This window comes from Choloepus didactylus, chromosome 8 (genome assembly GCF_015220235.1).
Source record: "Choloepus didactylus isolate mChoDid1 chromosome 8, mChoDid1.pri, whole genome shotgun sequence".
NCBI classification, from domain to species: Eukaryota; Metazoa; Chordata; class Mammalia; order Pilosa; family Megalonychidae; genus Choloepus; species Choloepus didactylus.
This window is the reverse complement of record NC_051314.1, coordinates 72,055,077-72,074,959: the sequence shown is the minus strand read 5'-3', so window position 1 is coordinate 72,074,959 and position 19,883 is coordinate 72,055,077.

The following is a 19,883-nucleotide window of genomic DNA, read 5'->3' as shown; positions in this document are numbered from 1 at the left end:
TAGATTTATATAATTGTGGAGAAATCTGATTATTGTAGAGATGGTAGTTTTTTGTTTTTTTTTTTAAATTTACTTCTAGACAGTGTAATTCCAATTAAGTTCTAAAATTTAGAGAAAAAAATGAGGGAGAATATATATGTATATACACACATATCCCAAAAGCTGATATTAATATAGTTATTGTTATAATAAATTATAAATAATTTATATTACTTTGCATAAATATTTATACATGTAAAGCAATAAAGAAAGCAACATAATTCTTTATAAAATTATTTGCTCATTTATCTGTCTCCTACTTCTAGACTGGAAGACACTTGGTTCCATAAAGTGTGCCCTATGTTTTTTTCTAAGTAAGTCAATGAACGAACTGCAAGTAGTAAGAATTAATATTGTTTTGGACATATTCACTCTACTATTGCTTCATGGTCATATTCTTTCAGTGCAGATAAATAAGGTAACAGACTGGAGAAACATCTCCTACGAGCTAAACTCATATGCTGAAGGTCATGTCTGATTTAGAAAATTCAGTAGTAGCTACACCTCAGATTCTGAGCATGATCTTTTTTTACTCTTTGGAGAGTATAGCATTATCATTTCTAAATAACTAATATATGTGTATTTCCTGAAACCTTGAGGCAAAATGTATCTCTTTTATGGATGTTTTTAAGAAAGTAATTAAAAATATATTACCTATCCCTTAAGCAGAAGAAAATATAATCCCATATTTTGAGATTATTGATAAAGAGTAAATAGCTGAAGAGAGTAGATCCTGACTCTGGACCATATATACAGATAAAAACAGGGCGACATGCCCTTAGAGTCACCTAGATGCAGGTGGGGAGAGACAAGAAACAGTGTTAGGATTTAGCAATTTCAAGTTTTCAATTAGGAAAAATATAGGTATTTGACATCCAGAAATGTGTCGGCAACTATCTCATTCAGTTTATTTAAATACGTACATGTGTTTGATATGCGTAAAGCAGCAAGGGCAACACATGAATAATTAAGTGTTCAAAGTCAGAATGGTTGAAGTTGATCAGTTTTCCCCTGGGCAAAAGTGAACCAGCTGTTGCAGAAAGTTTAAGGGCAGTGTCCAAATGTGGAACATATAAGACTTTTGAAGCAAGGGAACATATATACAGGTAGGTAAATTATTTGTAGCTTCTAAATGTTAATTTCTGATATAAAATGTTATTTTATGAGGAGTTAGGAAAGGACTTGGAAAGTAATTCAACAACTTTTTTTCTCATATTCATGTACAGTACTAAAGGGAAAATTTAGTGGATTTGTTCATCTGTGTATCTACTGTATGTACCTTATTATTTTAGTATTAGCTATAACCTTCACTTTTTGCCATATCCTTTTCCTAGTACTCTCAAGTTACTTTAACTCTGAGTAAGATTCTACCAAAATTATTCTTATATATCCACACTTCTATTTTTTCACTCTGGAATTTCCTTCAGAGGACCCATGGAGATTAAGCCAAATTTAAATCCCAAATTATTGCCATATATTTAGGCAGAAGTAGAAAATAATGAAGAACAGTAGGAATTCCTCCATTCATTCAAAATGTATACTTCAATTCTTAGTCAAATAAAATATGGGGCTTTTCCAGACAATTATAGAGCATTTAATGTGCACAGAGGGGCATTACTCAAATAATTCTTTTAAATCAGGTTTTCAATAGTATAAAGCAAATCCATTATGCACACATGAATTTAATTAATTAAAGGCACATTGAAATTTAATTAATCTTAATAAGCTATTGTATGTTACATTTTAACTGTATTAACCATCCAGTGTGAAAAAAACTCAAGAAATTATTAAATGTTTTCATATATATTAAATTTGGATAAAAAAGTCAGTTTCCACTTTTGTCAATGAAATATTCCATTGCTATATTATTTTACCATTCAATAAATTAAAGACCAGATTCATTTACTTGCATTGAAATGCAAATGTCCATAAAAAAGAATATGCTGAGAAACACATTCAGAAGTTTCTGGTTTTACTTTTCTTTTGTAGCTTGGAATTTAGATAGCTAATGAAAATAAAATTGTTTGATATTGTTAAGGCTTGATCATAACTTATTTAATCAGCTATTTATGTTCTCACTGCTAAGAGACAATCAAAAGGAATATAAGGCATAGTATAGAGTTTTCTAAGGTTTCCCTGTCTCCTCTTGATGAAACAAGGCAAACTCCTCAGTGTTCCTTCATTGCCTTTAATGTAAATCCAGTGTTTTAACAATTATACTATGTTGCTTCAACTCTTCCACTCTAGATCTTAGAGTTGAAAATGCAAATGACTAGTACAAGGAGAGGCAAATTCCAAGCTGAGTAGTTATAGAGATTCATTATTAAGTCAAGGTGAAGTGGAGAATGAGATAAGGAGCGACAGAGCAAGACTAGATTATGTAGAGCCTTGAATTTTAGTGTGACTTTTTATGTCCTATAGGCAGCAGAGTACTATTAGAATTACAGTAGGAGGTAGCAGGAGAAACAGAGAAACAGTGATTAATGGAGGTTAACTTGATGACAGGGTCTAAAATGATGCAAGGCAATTACAAAATGTCTTCCCCAACTTCCCTGACCATCCTCTCCATTTGATACAGATATATTAAGTTATAGCTCCATGACTGTATTGACCCCCATCCTGACACTTGCTATTAAGTGAAAAGAAAGTTGTGTTTATGTCTTGCCATTAAAAAGAAGATTGTAGAATTGTGGATTAATTTTCTGGTTAAGAAGGTAATCCTGTGTGGTCCTTCATAGTTAGGGCTAAAAAAAATTTTACTATCAGTTTATTTGGACTTAAGCAATGAATTATCTTGAAGATCATACATAGGGAGAGTTTTAGAAAGGATGAAGATTACCAAATAATGTAGTCAGGGTTTTTGTATTCTTAAACTTATGCTATCCTTTAAAAATTGTTAACATCTAAATTTTCCACTGATTGATTTCACAGACCAGCGTAAATTAGTTGCTTATTAATATGCACAGATTTGGAGAGGTATACTGAGGCAGGGACACATGGAATAGATTTAAGAGACAGCTGCATTTGCTCTCAGCTCTGCATATAGAGGGTCAAGTAAACCAAGTTTCTTACTCCCTTATCTAAAAAGGTAGGACATTTAAACAACATAACAAACAAAGTTAAAAGGGGTGTGACAGTGGAAAAACATTGAAATTCGAAGAGGAAAATAGTAATATTTAAAATATGTGTAACAAGCCCAACAAACAGTAAAAAAAGGCAAACACTCTAATTTTAAATGGTAAAATAATATTAAGCTATTTCACTGAAAAAGGAATACCAAATGGACAATAAAATATGAAAAGGAAGGTACATTATAATCAAATTTTCAAATGCCAAGAATAAAGAAAGAATCTTAAAAACAGCAAGAGAGAAGCAGCACCTCACCTATACGCAGTTCTTAATAAGATTAACATCTGATTTCTCAATAGAAACCAGAGTTTAGAAGGCAGTAGAGGACAGTATTTACAGTGCTGAAAGAAAAAAAAAAGTTATCCAAAAATAATATACACTACAAAGCTGTCCATCAAAAATGAGGGAGAATTTAAGACATTTCCAGACCAACTGAGGGAATTCATTACACTAGACCTGCCTTACAGGAAATGCTAAAGGGAGTCCATGTGGAAAGGAAAGGACACTAGAGAATAACTTGAAGCTGTATGAAATTTAAAGACCTCCAGTGCAGGTAAATATAAATGCCAGTTTATTGCATTGTTCACTTATGCTCTTTTACTGCTTATATAGCTTAAAATTCAAATGCATAAAAACAAGTATAAGTACCCATTTCTTAATGGATACACAATGCATTAAACTGTCATCTGCGACAGAACAGCATAAAAGGGAGGGACAGAGAGACATAGTTACTGTGTATGTGTAGGCTATTGAAGTCAAGTTGCAATAGATTTAGGGTGTTAAATGTAACCCCCATGGCAAAAATAAAGAAAATACTTGAAACAATTTACTCAAAAGGAAATGATAAGTGATTCAAATGGCTCATTATAAAAAATCATCTAAACAAAAAGGAAAGCCATAATGGAGGGAAGGAAAGACAAAAAGAATGACATAAAACTTACAAAAAACAGTTAGCAAAGTGACAGGAATAAATCTTGCCTTAATAGTCATTGCTTTACATATAAATTGATTAAACTCTCCAATCAAAAGGAAGAGATTGGCATAATGGATAAAGAAACATTACCTACTATATGCTGTTTATGAGACACATTTAAGATCTATAGATATATACAAGTTGAAAGTCAAAAGATGGAAAAACATTTCATGCAAATAGTAACCAAAAGAGAGCTGAGGTGGCTATATTAATATCAGACAAAATAGACTTTAAGTCAAAAACTGTTACAAGAGACAAAGAAGGACATTACATATTGAAAAAGGGTGAATTTAACAAGAAGATTTAAAAATTATAAATATATATGTATCTGACAATAGGCTGCCAGGAGTGGAAGCTAGTTAGTACCCCTGGAACAACTAATAAACAACCAGGAACAGCTAGTAAATAATCTGGAATAACTGCAGAGGGACAAACGTGACTGTCCACTCATCGTACACCAACCTGAATTGGGAGGGATGCCCAAGATTGCAGCATAAAATCTGTTAGTAAAAACTGTGGACCCAAGTTGCGAGCCTCCTCCTCCCACAGCCTGAACTACAAAGCCTTACAATGATAGAGAGCAGCACTCTCCCAGCAAGCAAATATAGCTCAGCTGAGCCCCAACTGGGGTTTTAATTAACAAGCGTGGATTGTTCAATACAAACTATGAATCCCCAACAAGCAGACAGAAGCTGTTGGTGATGATTGACCTTGGAGAGTAGGAGGACCTCTCTGGGAGGGTGGGGGAGCCCAAAGGACCGGGTGCTATCTCTGGCCGATGGGTGAAACTGAGGGTGGCTGTGAACTGGCCCCAAAGGGGGGATTTCTGTCCCCTTTTCAGCTCAGTGAAGAAAGCCTCAGCCTTTTTCAGTTCCCAGTGCTCTGACCCAGACAAGGGTGGAGATAGCACAGTCAGAGAGACTATTCAAATGCTAATGACCTCTCCCTAGGGGGTACATCTTCCCTAAGAGGAAAGAATGGATGCCAAGCTCTACTACCTGCCTTCCATTCAGAACGAGACTACAGAGCCTGGGGGAAAACAGCCATGGGCCATACCTCCTTACACCAGTCTGGTGCTACAGGCTGGCAGATGCCACCTGCTGGGCAGAAAAGCACAGTGGCTTGAGGCCTCACAGGGTGTATCAATCTAAGGCACCATCAGGGAAACCAATACTATTGCCTCCTTCTAGACCTGAGCCCGTTCTGGTCTGGGAAAACCTGATTGGGGTAACCAAAGAAACCAGATGCCTAGACAACAGAAAACTACAACCTACACTAAGAAAAATGAAGTTATGGCCCAGTTAAAGGAACAAACTTATACTTCAACTGAGATACAGGAATTTAAACAACTAATGCTAGATCACTTCAAAAAGTTTAGTGAAGATGTGGCAAAAGAGATGAAGCATATAATGGAAACATTGGGTGTACATAAGGTAGAAATCAAACATTTGAAAAAAAACTGGCAGAATCTATGGAAATGAAAGGCAGAACACAAGAGATGAAAGACACATGGAGACATACAACAGCAAATCTCAAGAGGCAGAAGAAAACACTCAGGAACCGGAGAACAAGACATCTGAAAGACTACACACAAAAGAGCAGATAGAAAAAAGAATGGAAAAATATGAGCACTGTCTCCAGGAACTGAATGACTACATGAAATTCAGGAATGCAAGTGTCATTGGTGTCCCAGAAGGAGAAGAGAAGGAAAAATGGGCAGAATCAATAATAGAGGAAATAATCAATGAAAATTTCCCATCTCTTGTGAAAAATATAAAATTACAGATCCAAGAAGTGTAGCATACCCCAAAAAGAATAGATCAAATAGGCCTATGCCAAGACACTTAATAATCAGATTATCAAACATCAAAGATAAAGAGAGAATCCTGAAAGCAACAAGAGAAAAGCAATCCATCACATACAAAGGAAGCTTGATAAGACTATGTGTGGATTTCTCAATAGAAACCATGGAGGCAAGAAAGAAGTGGGGTGATATATTTGAGATACTGAAAGAGAAAAAGCACCAACCAAGAATTCTATATCTGGCAAAACTGTCCTTCAAATATGAGGGAGAGCTTAAAATACTCTCCGACAAACAGACAATGACAGAGTTTGTGAACAAGATACCTGCTCTACAGGAAACACTAAAGGGAGCACTACAGACAAAAAGGAAAAGATAGGAGTGAGAGGTTTGGAACACAATTTTGGGAGATAGTAGCCCAGCAATGTGGATACACTGAACAAAGATGACTGTTGAGTATTGTTGAAATAGGAAGGTTAGGAGCATGTGGGACACCAGAAGGAAAGAGGAAAGATAGAGACTGGGACTGTATGACTCAGTGAAACCTAGGGTGCTCAATGATTGTGATAAAAGGTACAAATATGTTTTTACATGAGGTAGAACAAATGAATGTCAACATTGCAAGGTGTTAAAACTAGGGTGGGATTGGGGAGAAAATACAATCAATGCAAACTAGAGACTATAATTAACAGAAACATTGTATTATGCTCCCTTTAATATAACAAAGACAATATACCAAAGCTAAATGCTTATTGGGGGGCCATGGAGGAAGGTATGGGAATCTTGGCATTGGTGATGTCATCTGACTCTTTATCCTACTTTATTTTAATGCTATCTTTCCTTTTGGTGCTTCCTAGCTGTTATGTTTTGTTTTTCTTTTTTCTCTCTTTTTTTCTTTCTATTTTGTCTCTCTACCTTCTTTGACTCTTCCTCCTTCTTTGTGGAAGAAATGGAGGTGTCCTTATATAGATAGTGGTTGTTTTAGTTTGCTAATGCTGCAGAATGCAAAACACCAGAGATGGACAGGCTTTTATAAAACGGAGGTTTATTTCACTACACAGTCTTAAGGCCACAAAGCATCCAAGGTAACACCTCAACAATCGGGTACCTTCATCGGAGGACGGCCAGCAGTGTCCGGAAAACCTCTGTTAGCTGGGAAGGCAGCTGGCGTCTGCTCCAAAGCTCCGGCCTCAAAACGGCTTTCTCCCAGGAAGTTCCTTTCTAGCAAGCTTGCTTCTCTTCAAAACATCACTCCCAGCTGCACTCTCTTTATATAGCTCCACTGATCAAGGCCCACCCTGAATGGGCAGGGCCACGCCTCCATGGGAACATCTCATCAGCATCATCTCCCACAGCTGGGTGGGGCACATTCCAAGCAAATCCGACCAGCACCAAAGACTTCTGCCCCACAAGACTACAAAGATAATGGCATTTGGGGGACACAATACATTCAAAGCGGCACAGTGGTGAATACATAAACATGTGATTAAACAGGGAACCATCAGTTCTTTACTTAGGATGGAATGTATGGTGTGTGAACAAAACCATCTTTAAAAAATGAGTTGATGAAGAAACCTTGAGGGCACTATATTGAGTGAAACAAGACAGACACATAAGAACTAATATTGCAGGGTCTTACTTAGTTATGAACTAATTGTAATATATGAACTCATAGATATGAAATACATGTTACCAGTTGTGCTGGTTTGAATGTATTATGTCCCCCAGAAAAAGCCATATTCTTTGATGCAATCTTGTGCGGCAGACATTTTAGTGCTGATTAAATTGGAATTCTTTGAGTGTTTCCATGGAGATATGCCCCACCCAACTGTAGATGATAACTCTGATGAGATAATTTCCATGGAGGTGTGGCCCCACACATTCAGCATGGGCCTTGATTACTGGAGCAGTATATAAGCTCAGACAGAAGGGGCCAGCTTGCTACAGCCAAGAGGGACACTTGGAAGAAAGCACAGGAGCTGCAGATGAGAGACAGTTTGAAGACGGCCGTTGAAAGCAGACTCTTGCTCCGGAGAAGCTGAGAGAGGACAAATATCCCAAGTGCAACTAAGAGTGACATTTTTGAGGAACTGCAGCCTAGAGAGGAACATCCTGGGAGAAAGCCATTTTGAAATCAGAACTTTGGAGTGGACACCAGCCACGTGCCTTCCCAGCTAACAGAGGTTTTACACCTTTGGCCATCCCCCAGTGAAGGTACCTAATTGCTGATGTGTTACCTTGGACACTTTATGGCCTTAAGACTGTAACTGTGTAAACAAATAAACCCCCTTTTATAAAAGCCAATCCATCTCTGATGTTTTGCATTCCAGCAGCATTAGCAAACTAGAACACCAGGATATAGAACAATACTAAAGAATGGGGAGTGGTTGTTTATTATGAGCAGAATGTTCAACTAGGGTGAACTTAAACATTTGAAAATGGACACAGGTGATGGTAGCACATTGTGAGACTAACTAACAATGCCAAATGGTGTGTGAATGTGGTGGAAAGGGAAAGTTCAGAGTCACGTATGTCAACAAAAGGAACATTGGAGGTTAAAGGATGGGAATGTATAAAACAGTGAATTTTGTGGTGGACAATCTCCACGATTAACTGTACAAATATTAAAAATCTCTCTCAAGAACTAGAACAAATGTGTGACACTATAACTAGAAGTTAATAATAGAGGGGCATATAGGAAATAATATGCCAATTGCAAACTATATGCTACGGTTAGTAGTATTTTAACATTCTTTCATCAACAGTAACAAATGTACTATACCAATACTATGAATCAATAATGGAGGGGGTTGGTTAGGGGTATTGGAGGATTTGAGTTTCCTTTTTTTGTCTTTATTTCTTTTCTGGAGCAATGAAAGGGTTCTAAAAATTGAAAAAAAATTAATTGTGGTGATGGATGCATAGCTGTATGATGGTACCATGGGCAATTGTACACTTTGTGTCTTTGGATAATTATATGGTATGTGAACAATTTCAATAAAAACAAAAACAAAAAAAAGGAACTAAAATAAAAAAGAAAGCTGAAGAGAGAAATAGAAAGCTCTACAATAATAGATGAAGGTTTCAATAAACCCCTTTCAATACTGGATAGGACGTCTACACAGAAGATCAACAAAGAAATAGAAGACCTGACCAACACTATAAACCAACTGGATTTAACTGATATATATATCATCTGACTACACATTCTTTTCAGTACACATGGTTCATTCTCCAGGAGAGACCATATGTAAGGTCTAAATAAGAGAAGTTCCAATAAATTTAAGAACATCAAAATCATTCAAAGTGACTTCTCTGACAACAATGGAATGAAGCTAGAAATCAATAAAAGGCAGAAAATTGGAAAGTGTATAAACATGTGAAATTTAAACAGCATATTCATTGAGAACCAAGGGGCTAATGGACAAATTACAAGGTCATGCCCCCACAAATGGCATGTTATTTTCAATTACCAACCCCTGGTCTGGTGTGTATGAACACATTTGTAAATAGGACCTTTGAAATTTTTACTTCAGTTAAGGTGTAGCCTAACTGATTCAGGTTGAGTTTTGAATCAGATTACTCACATCCTTTATAAGGATTCAAACAGAGAGAGAAGCCATGGGAGCAGCCAGAAGCCAGAAGTCACTGGGACCTGGAAGAGAAAGATGTCACTATGTACATTTTCATGTGATGGAAAGGCCAAGTAACGTCAGAGTTTGCTGACCAGCCAGATTATACTGACCCCTAGAGGAATCAAGCTGTCTAGCCTCTTAAACTGTGAGCCAGTAAATTCCTGTTGCCAAGTCAACCCATTGTATTGTATTTGTTTTAGCAGCCAGGAAACTAAAAGAAAGGGAAATTAGAAAATACTGAAGAATGAATGAAAGCAAAGATACAACATACAAGAACTTATGGAATGCAGCATAGGCAGTGCTCAGAGAGAATTCTATAGCTGTGAACTCCTCATGTTAAAAAAGACTAAGATCTCAAATAAATAACCTAACTTTACATCTCAAGGATCTAAAAAAACAAGGGTAATATAAAAGTCAAAAGGAAGAAGGGAATAATTAAGTTTAGAGCAGAACTAGTAAATAGCCAGGAACATATAGTAAATAATCTGGAACTGCTGTTTGGGGATGTCTCTGACCAGACACACATTGTACAACAGTCTGGAATGGGTGGAACAGCTGAGATTGCAGCATGGAACTGTAATAAAGCTCCCCAAACTGCAGAGGTGCACTCCTCCCACTGGCATAGCAGGCTGAGTTGGAACACTTCCCTGTGGAATAAAAAGAAGCAGGCTACTAGGAGCAAGGGAAAGTAACTCAACAAAACTCCAATTGTGGTTTTAATTAACAAATTTGGACTACTGAATATAAGATACTAGCATAGATAAATGTAGAGCAAGCAGCAAAGGAACACTGAGGTCTCTCCTGGCAGAGGGAGGTGGGACTGATGGGAAAAATAAATAAATAAAAGCAGAGGCTTTTGGAGACAGCTGAGCTCAGAATACTAGAGAATGTCTGTGTCCCAAAACATGGGGCACATAGAACTGGGTATGAACTTGAGTTGACCAGTGAAACTGGGGGGCTGGTACTGGCTCTGAAAAGGGATTTCTTTCTTTTTTCTTTTCTTTTTTCTCTTTCATTCTAAGTAGCTCATTAGAGAAAGCCTCAGGCATTTTCAGTTGTCAGCACTGACCCAGGCAAGGGCGGAGTTAAGAGAGTCAGAGAGACAAAGGAATGAATCAAGTGTAGGAGATATTCCCCTAAAGGGCTTATCTTCCCTAAGATAAGGGGGGGGTGTCCAGCTCAAGTGGCTGCACTCCCTCAGAGAATTCAGACCCCAGGGCCTGGGGGGAAAAAGTAACAGAAACAAGTTAAGTTTGGCTTCTGACACCCTTGGCCCCTGGCCAGAACATGGTCCAATGAGAATTAAAGGCCACACATCTTTACACCAGTGGGGATCTGTGGGCTGACGCACATACCACCTCTGTGCAGGATAGGAAAAGCAGAGTCTAGAGGCCTCACAGGAAAGTCTGACAATCTTCTGGGTCTCATCCTCAGGGAAACTTGATACTGATTATATCCTCCTCCAGAGACCTGGGCCCATCTGGTCTAGGAAAATCTGATTGGGGTAATCAAGTAAACCAGTTGCCTAGACAACAAAAATTTATGAGTCACACTAGGAAAAATGAAGTTATGGCCAACTCAAAAGAAAGAATTTACACTTCAAATGAGATATAGGAGTTGAAATAACCAATTAAAGATGTTCAAACAAATCTTCTAAATCAAATCAACAAACTGAAGGAAAATGTGACAAAAGAGACGAAGGATATAAAGAAGACACTGGATGACCATAAAGAAGAATTCATAAGATTGAAAAAAACAAATGGCACAACTTATGGGAATGAAAGGCAAAATAGAAGAGATGAAAAACACTATGGAGACATAACAACAGCAGAATTGAAGAGGTAGAAGAAAGGATTCATGAACTGGAGGACAGGATATCTGAAATCCCACACACAAAAGAACAGATAGGGAAAAGAATGGAAAAATATGAGCAGTGTCTCAGAGAATTGAATTGCAAAATGAAGTGCATAAATGTACATGTCATGGGTATCCCAGAAGGAGAAGAGAAGGGAAAGGGGGCAGAAACAGTAATAAAGGAAATAAACACTTAAAATTTCCCATCTTTTATGAGGACATAAAATTTCAGATCCAAGAAGCACAGCATACCCCAAACAGAATAGACCCAAATAGAGCTACTCTAAGATACTTACTAATCAGATGATCAAATGTCAAAGACAGAGAATTCTGAAAGCAGCAAGAGAAAAGTGATCCATCACATACAAGGGAAAGTTGATAAGACTATGTACAGATTTCTCAGTAGAAACCATGGAGGTGAGAAGGCAGTGGTATGATATACTTAACATACTATAAGAGTAAAACTGCCAACCAAGAATTCTATATCCAGCAGAACTGTCCTTCAATAGTGAGGGAGAGTTTAAAATATTTTCAGACAGACACTGAGTTTGAAATACTTAAGGGAACACTACAGGCAGATAGGAAAAGATGGAGAGAGAGGTTTGGAGAAGAGTATAGAAATGAAGACTATCAGTAAGGGTAAAAAGAGAGAAAGAAAAAAATAAGAATAAAATGTGGTATGCCATAAAATCCAAAGACAAAATGGTAGACAGTAGACTTAACATTGAGTGAAATTAGTCAGGAACAAAAGGACAAATACTGTATGGTGTCACTAATATGAACTAAAATTAATGAGTGAATCTGGAAGTTAAAGTTGAGATCATAGGTTATCAGACATACAAAGAGGGTAGAGATCAGGTATCTGATGCTGAAGGAGGACAGAATGTTCAACAGGATTTACTGTATAGATTCAGATATATATAGCACAATACTGTGTGATTGTAGTACAATATTGTAAGTACTCTGAACAAAGATGAGTGTGAGTACGGGTGAAAGAGGAAGGCTAGGGACATGTATGATATCAGAAAGAAAGAGGATAAAGACTGGGACTATATAATGTAGTGAAGACTAGAGTGGTCAGTGATGGTGATTAAGTGTACTAATATAAGGATGTTTTTACATGAGGCAGAACAAATGAATGTCAACATTGCAAGGTGTTGTAAACTGGATGATAGGATAAAAATACAGTCAATGCAAACTAGAGTCTATAGTTAACAGTAACATTGTAATATGCTCCCATTAACTGTAACAAAGGCAATAAAAGTCTACAAAAGGGAGATATAAGGAAGTGGTATGGAATTCTTAGTGGTGGTGGTGGTGTTGTCTGACCTTTTCATTGTATTTTATTTTATTTTTTTCTTCTATCTTTTCTACTTTTTTTTTTTCCTTTTCTTCCTCTTATGTTGCAAAAGAAATGGAAATGTCCTCATAAAGATTGTGGTGGTAAATGAGTAACTATATGATTATACCAGGAATCATTGATTGTTTACTTAGGACGGATTGTATGGTGTGTAAATAAAACTGTTTAAAAAATACAAGTGTTGGAGAAAATGTGGAGAGAAGGATGTACCTATTCACTGTTGGTGGGGAAGTAGGATGGTGTAGCCCATCTGGAGGGCAGTGTGGTGGTTCCACAGAAAGCAAGTATGGGGTTGCCATATGGTCCTGAAATCCTGTTATTGGTTGTATACTTGGAGGAACTGAGAGCAGGGACATGAGTGGACATTTGCACACTGGTGTTTATGGCAGCAGTATTCACCAGTTGCAATGGATGAAGGTGGCCTAAGGGTACATCGACTGATAAACGGAATGGTGAACTGTGGTATAAAAACATACAATGAAATATTGAGTGGTGGCAAGAAGAAAGGAAGTTGTGAGGTATGGAACTAGGTGAATGGACCTTAAGAACAGTAGGTTGAGTGAAATAAGCCATAAGACAAACGTTATAACACCTCACTAATATGGATTAACAATAGTGTGCAAACTCTGAGAATTGAATCTGGGAGCATGGGTTATCAGGGGAACCCTTATGTAAAGGTCCTTAGATTTTAAGCTCTTACAGCAGTCACATCTATTCATAAGTTGTAACAGTTATTTCTAAATTCTGAGATGCTGAGCTCTTTGTGTGTGACCTGGTCGGTCCCTGTAGCTTCGGGTGTTGGTGTTGGACCTGGGACTTGGAGCTGGAGTTCAGCAGCTGAGAGTGTTGGCATGACCCATGTAGCAACTGCTAAAGAGGCTGAAAAGGAGACCAGACTTTGATTGGACATATGATCGAAATGGACTTGGTTGACACTGGGGTAGATCAGACAAGTGTAGAGGATGGTATTAATTGTGTTTTAAATCTTTATGGCAACATTATTCAGAATAGCCAAAGGTGGAAAGACCCAAGTGTCCATCAACAAATGAACTGATAAACAAAGTCTGGTACATACACACAATGGGATATTACTCAGCTATAAGACAATAAAATTATGAGACATGCTGCAGTATAGAAGAACCTTGAAATCATTATGCTCATTGAAATAAGCAAGGCACGTAAGGACAGATATTGTTCAATATCACTTTAAGAGATGCCTAGAAAGAGATAGAAAACAGATTAAGAGGCAGGAAGGGGAATCTTTGTCTGTATATTAGATAAATAAAACAGAAAAAATATGAAAAGAAATTCAACCTCATTAGTAAATGGTGTATAGCAAATTGATACTTTGAGTTATCTTTTTTTTCCTCAACAAAGTGATAGAAGATAAACAGATTGATATACACATTGGTGAATTTTAAGGGAAATGAGTACTTATTTTCAATACTGTTTCTCAGCATGCCTTGTATATTGTGAAGCATGTCATAGTTGCATAACAAATAATTCTAATTTCAGGAATCTATTCCAGACAATAATTACAAAGATATTCCCTGTAGCATTATGCAATAGGGAAAACTCTAATAATTGAAATGTGATGCTGCAGGTAAAAGAATAAGATAGATCTATATAATTGGCCTGGAAAAATCTCCATGCTGAGTGAAAAGGATGATGGCAGAATACATATAATATGATTCCATTTCCACTCTCAAACACTCAAAGTAAAAATTGTGCATATAAATACACATACACATATAACTGTGTATATATGTGTGTATGTATGTTTGTGTGTATGTAATATACATTTATACATGCACTTACATACATATAAGAATCATAAAGAGTTCTGGGAGAATTACACCAAAATGATACCAGTCAATACAAGGAAGAGTGTGGTGAGGTGGTAATCACAAAGTGTACCAGTTTGTATATATTGTGTCCCCCAGAAAAAGCCATGTTCTTTGGTGCAATCTTGTGTGGGCAGACATATGTATTAGTGTTGATTAGATTGTAATTCTTTGAGTGTTTCCATGGAGATGTGACCCACCCAACTGTAGGTGATAACTCTGATTAGATAATTTCCTGACCATTTGGCACAGGTCTTGATTAGTTTATTAGAGACTATACAAGCTCAGACAGAAGGAGCAAGCTTGCTACAGCCAAGAAGGACACTTTGAAGAATTCACAGGAGCTGAGAGAGGAGCTGCAGATGAGAGACAGTTTGAAGATGACTGTTGAAGGCAGACTCTTGCTCCGGAGAAGCTAAGAGAGGACAAAAGCCTCAAGAGCAACTGTGAATGATATTTTGAAGAGGAGCTTTGGCCTAAAGAGGAATGTGCTGGAAGAAAGCCATTTTGAAAGTAGACTCCAGCCCAGTGCCTTCCCAGCTAAAAGAAGTTTTCCGGATGCCATTGTCCATCCTCCAGTGAAGGTACCCGATTGTTGATCTGTTACTGTGGACACAAGGTAACCAAATAAACCTCCTTTATGAAAGCCACATAACTGTGTAACCAAATAAACCCCCTTTATAAAAGCCGATCCATTTCTGGTGTTTTGCAAAAAGGCAGCATCAGCAAACCGGAACACAAGGGATACTTTTGCAATTCAGTTATTTGAAGTTTCCTGAAGAATGTTTCAAGTGTTACTTTTATAATTAAAAAATAAGATTGTGGCACTATATGATCTTGAAATTATCTATATCTTCCAGATTGAATAGTTCATAAATTCAAGTGTATTTTAATGTGATTTATGTACCCAGTTGTAAACTTTGAAAATAACAAATATTTGGCTGGGTGTAATAGTAAAATGCTTATCTGAAACTCTTGGGACAGGAGTCATTAAAGAAGAATAATATTCTCTGTAGCCAATAATATGTCAGGTATTTTATTTTAAATGCAAATATATTTACAAATATAAATGTGTTTCCCTTAGTGTTCTGCCTTTCCTAATTTATGTTTTAAATTGTAAATTTAGCCATAGTTACAGATGTGGTATGGCAAGTCCATTTAAATTTAAATAAATGAACTTTGATGAATGACCTTTCCCATAAAACTGGACTACAATATTGCATGCTTCTAATGCAGATGTTTTTACAGGAGCTTCAAGTTCACATACCTGTTTGCCTCTCCTCTTTTTTACTTAGAGCACAAATCTATAGAATATTTAGTATATTTGACATCAGTTTTCTTCTTCCATAAAGTAAATATCTATAGATTTTATCATTGGTTTAGGGTCCTAGACCAATATATGATGATGAATGCATTCTGATCTAGTTCTGCCCTTTGCCAATTGTGTGACATTAGGAAAGCTACTTCATCTCACTGAGCATAAGTTCTTTCAAATGTAAAAATAAAGTTCTTAACTGCTCTCATAGGAATTTCGTAAGCATCATATAAAATAATGTATTTAAAGGACCTAACAATGTATCTTACTGATTTTAACAATTCCATCATACATAATTCACTTACCCATTCCACTTCTTTCTTATTACTTACATTTTCTGTCACCCACATATGACACTACTTTTAACTGAAAAAGGCTTTCATTTTTTTATAAATATTTCAAATCAGAGCACATCTTTCCATGAATGTTGCAGATTAACAATATATAGCATGTTATATGTGATCTTTGGCTTCACAAAGCTGTTTTGTCATGACTGCCTCCTTGACATCAGAGATAATTTGAGCTGGGATATTACATAAATGGAGTCCCTTGGAAAGTCAGCAAAATCTAAATTATACTACCATAATATAATTAAAGATTTGTGGACTGTCTCTGAAATACATATGTATGTATGTTTTCTGTGCTTTGTCTTTTCTTGTCACTTTCTCTTAAAATCTAGAGGGCTGATTCAAAAAACTAATTCATAATAAGATCTGAAATTTACAAATAGAAAGTCAGAAAAATGCAAATGTTATTTCTCATAATACTACATTTCTAAAATTACACATACTGCATAATCAACAGTACATTTCACAGTCTAATAATTTATAATAATAGCTATTTGCTGTGCTTGAATAAATTTATTACATTTGCACTTTCCATATTTCTGCAACTTCTAATTTTAAACCATCTAACTTATTTTATCATTAGTTTTTCCCCTTTTATTGGATATTACAACTTCATTTTATTCTTAGTGAAAATGAAGAAACATGGAAAGTGATATACTTCTCTATTTTAGGTAGCTAATTCATTTTTTTAATGCAGAAGCAGAGGTTTTCTTATTTAGAAATTTTAAGTGCTGACTTGGTTTTATATCCCTCCTCTTCCTCCTTGAAACTCCCCATTCCAAATTCCCATTGCCAACCTGCAAAAGAACTATCAAATATGTCTCTAATGACAGCAGGTTTCCTTCCTTTCTATTTTCTCTCTTTGATGGCAGTATTTGTGTTGGACAGAATTTAATATATTAACCCCAACTGCCCACATTCAGTCTCAATCCAAGTGTCATTACTTGATAGCTAGGGACAGTCAGCACAATGGACTGGGAAAGGTTCGGAATATAATTTGTTTTTCAATGGTATCATCATTAAGCTCATACACATATATACAGTTGCAAGAGAATATATCAGCCAGGATTGGAGGTATTGTATTATCAGCCATTCCTTTAATATAAAGAAGAACTAAGTTTGTCCAGTGAAATAACTCCTCCAAGAAATCTACTCCAGTCAGAATATATTTCTAGGCACATCTTTTAAATGGAAACTTAGCATGAGGACCCTGCTGTGTTTTGGATTCGTTGGGTTTCTCAAGCATTGTAGGGGCTGATAAGCAAATAGAGCCTTAGTATGAATTCAAGCTACAACTTCTTTTGTGAGATGTGACTTAAAGTAATTACCCAGGCTCACATTGACCACACCCTGTTTCACTCTTGAAAGGAAAGCTAGTTTCTGCATTCTTCATCAAATAGGGGCTAATATTAAACTTCAGCCCTATCCTAGGAGTAAAAATAATAATAATTCCAATAATATCTAAAATGAAGTATTTATTATGTCACCTGCTGTCTACCTCCATATATTAATCCATTTAATTCTCACAACTACCCTAGAAGGTGAGTACTGTATTATTGCCTTTCTATGGATTAGGAAACTGAGGCACAGATAGTTTAATAATTAATTCATCCATAGTCATAGAGTTAATAATAAGTGACAAAGTTGAGATCCTAACCAAGGCCTTATGACTTCAGAATCCAGTTGTGAACTACTATGCTATACTGAAGAACTGGGAAAAATTTATCTGCCACTGACTCCACCGACTTGCTCTCCGCCCCCCCACCCCCATAAAAGGCTCTTTCTCTGCTCCTATTTGCATGTGGTCAGAGCACCTGAGCTGAGGTTCAGTGCCTCTTTGGGATATTTACCAGTCAACTTGCAAGCAACAGAAACTATCTCTTCCTAATGTGATCGGAACAGTATTTCACTGATATTATATAGGTGACAACACTGTCACAAATGTTTGAAAATTAAGTTTAAAAAAAAACAACAACAGATAAGAAACAAGCACATGGTTCTCCACTACCCTGACAGAAGTTTGCTATTGACTTGCTTAGGGGCATATGGTAACAAATAGGACTATAACCAAAATGATCTGAGTGTCAGTTCAGCAAGGATATTGTTTATATCTCCAAGCAAACATGAATTTGATAGCTGGCCCTGCTCCCACCATTGCTACTCAATTCTGACTCCCAGTTATGACACCACTACCATTGTTTCCCCAGAAGAAAAGATTTGCTGTTTTCATAGCCACTGCCATCATGGATTTTCCACTGCTCATATTTCTTTAGTCCCTGATTCAGTATCTGGGAGAGAGGTGTCTGGTTATTGGAATCTAAGACTAGTGTTTGTGCCCCAGATACATGTGTACCTGGGAAAGAAAATATCTGCATTTTCAGGTTTTGTGGTAGGAGAAAGTTATTGAGGAACTTTTCAAATACCAACAGGGGATATTATCAGATGCTGCAGAACCTACAACACGTAAAATGTCTCTATTAAGGCAGGTTGGGTTATCTCGCTCTGTCTCTTTCTCTCTCTCTTTCCATGAAGATGTACATATTAGAGGATTAGAACTGGACAAGGGCAGTAGGAGGAAGACAAGAATACAGCCTCAGATGGATACTACATTACTCATTCCAGACTTACTATTTACAGAGCTCATACAAATATCCCTATTTGAAACCTGTATCTATTTCTATTCAGAAGCAATATGACAAGGGAGGAGAATGATAATCAGCACACCTCAAAACCCAATACATTTATTGTCTGACAATGTAGTCTAGGGGTTCTGACTTTTAGTTCAGGAAAGAAAACATAGAGGCAGTCCCTCGTTAGAGTAGCTATCCCATACTCTGGTGTTTAGCTCTACAGTACAGAAACTGGATTTTATCTGTTTTCCCAACCATTTTCATTTTTATTTGAGGACAGAGTCACATAAATCAATTTCAGACAAAACAGATACATAAAACATAATTCCAATGTATTAATTAAAAGATATTCCTTTCTAGGAAGCAGTGTATTCTCTTTTCACAGTTCCTTAAGGAACAATTAGCAATCAAAGATTGCCTGATGTGACTGACTCCTTTGGTTGGATACACAACTGTCATTTGCTACCAAGTTCTCTCTTGCTGATTCTGACTGTTTGACTTTATTACCATCTTCTGAGTTAGAGATGGCCATATGAACCAGATCTAAGCAAGAAGTTGTCATTAAAAATCTGGGGTCCTGGTGTTTCTGAGAAAGTTTTTGCTTACCTGATAAAAGAGACAATTTAGCTGGCATTGCTCCTTCCCTTTTATTACTGTCGTCAATGCCCCAGAAATAGTATTTGCTGTTGCCACAATTACAGGTGATGGATGCTTCATCCACCATTTTGTAAGTTTGAAATTACACTACAGGGAAGAGAAACCAAGATGCTAAGGATGGGAGGGCAGTAATATAGAGAGTCCAGTTCCTTGAACACATTGTTTAGCAGCTGAGTAAATATCATCTACTTACATGGTACATATTAATTTAACACTAAGTTTCAAGCCACCATTTGTGAGACGTTTTGTTAACTGAAACCAAAAGCATTCCCCATTGGTACAACTGGTGAGCATGAAAT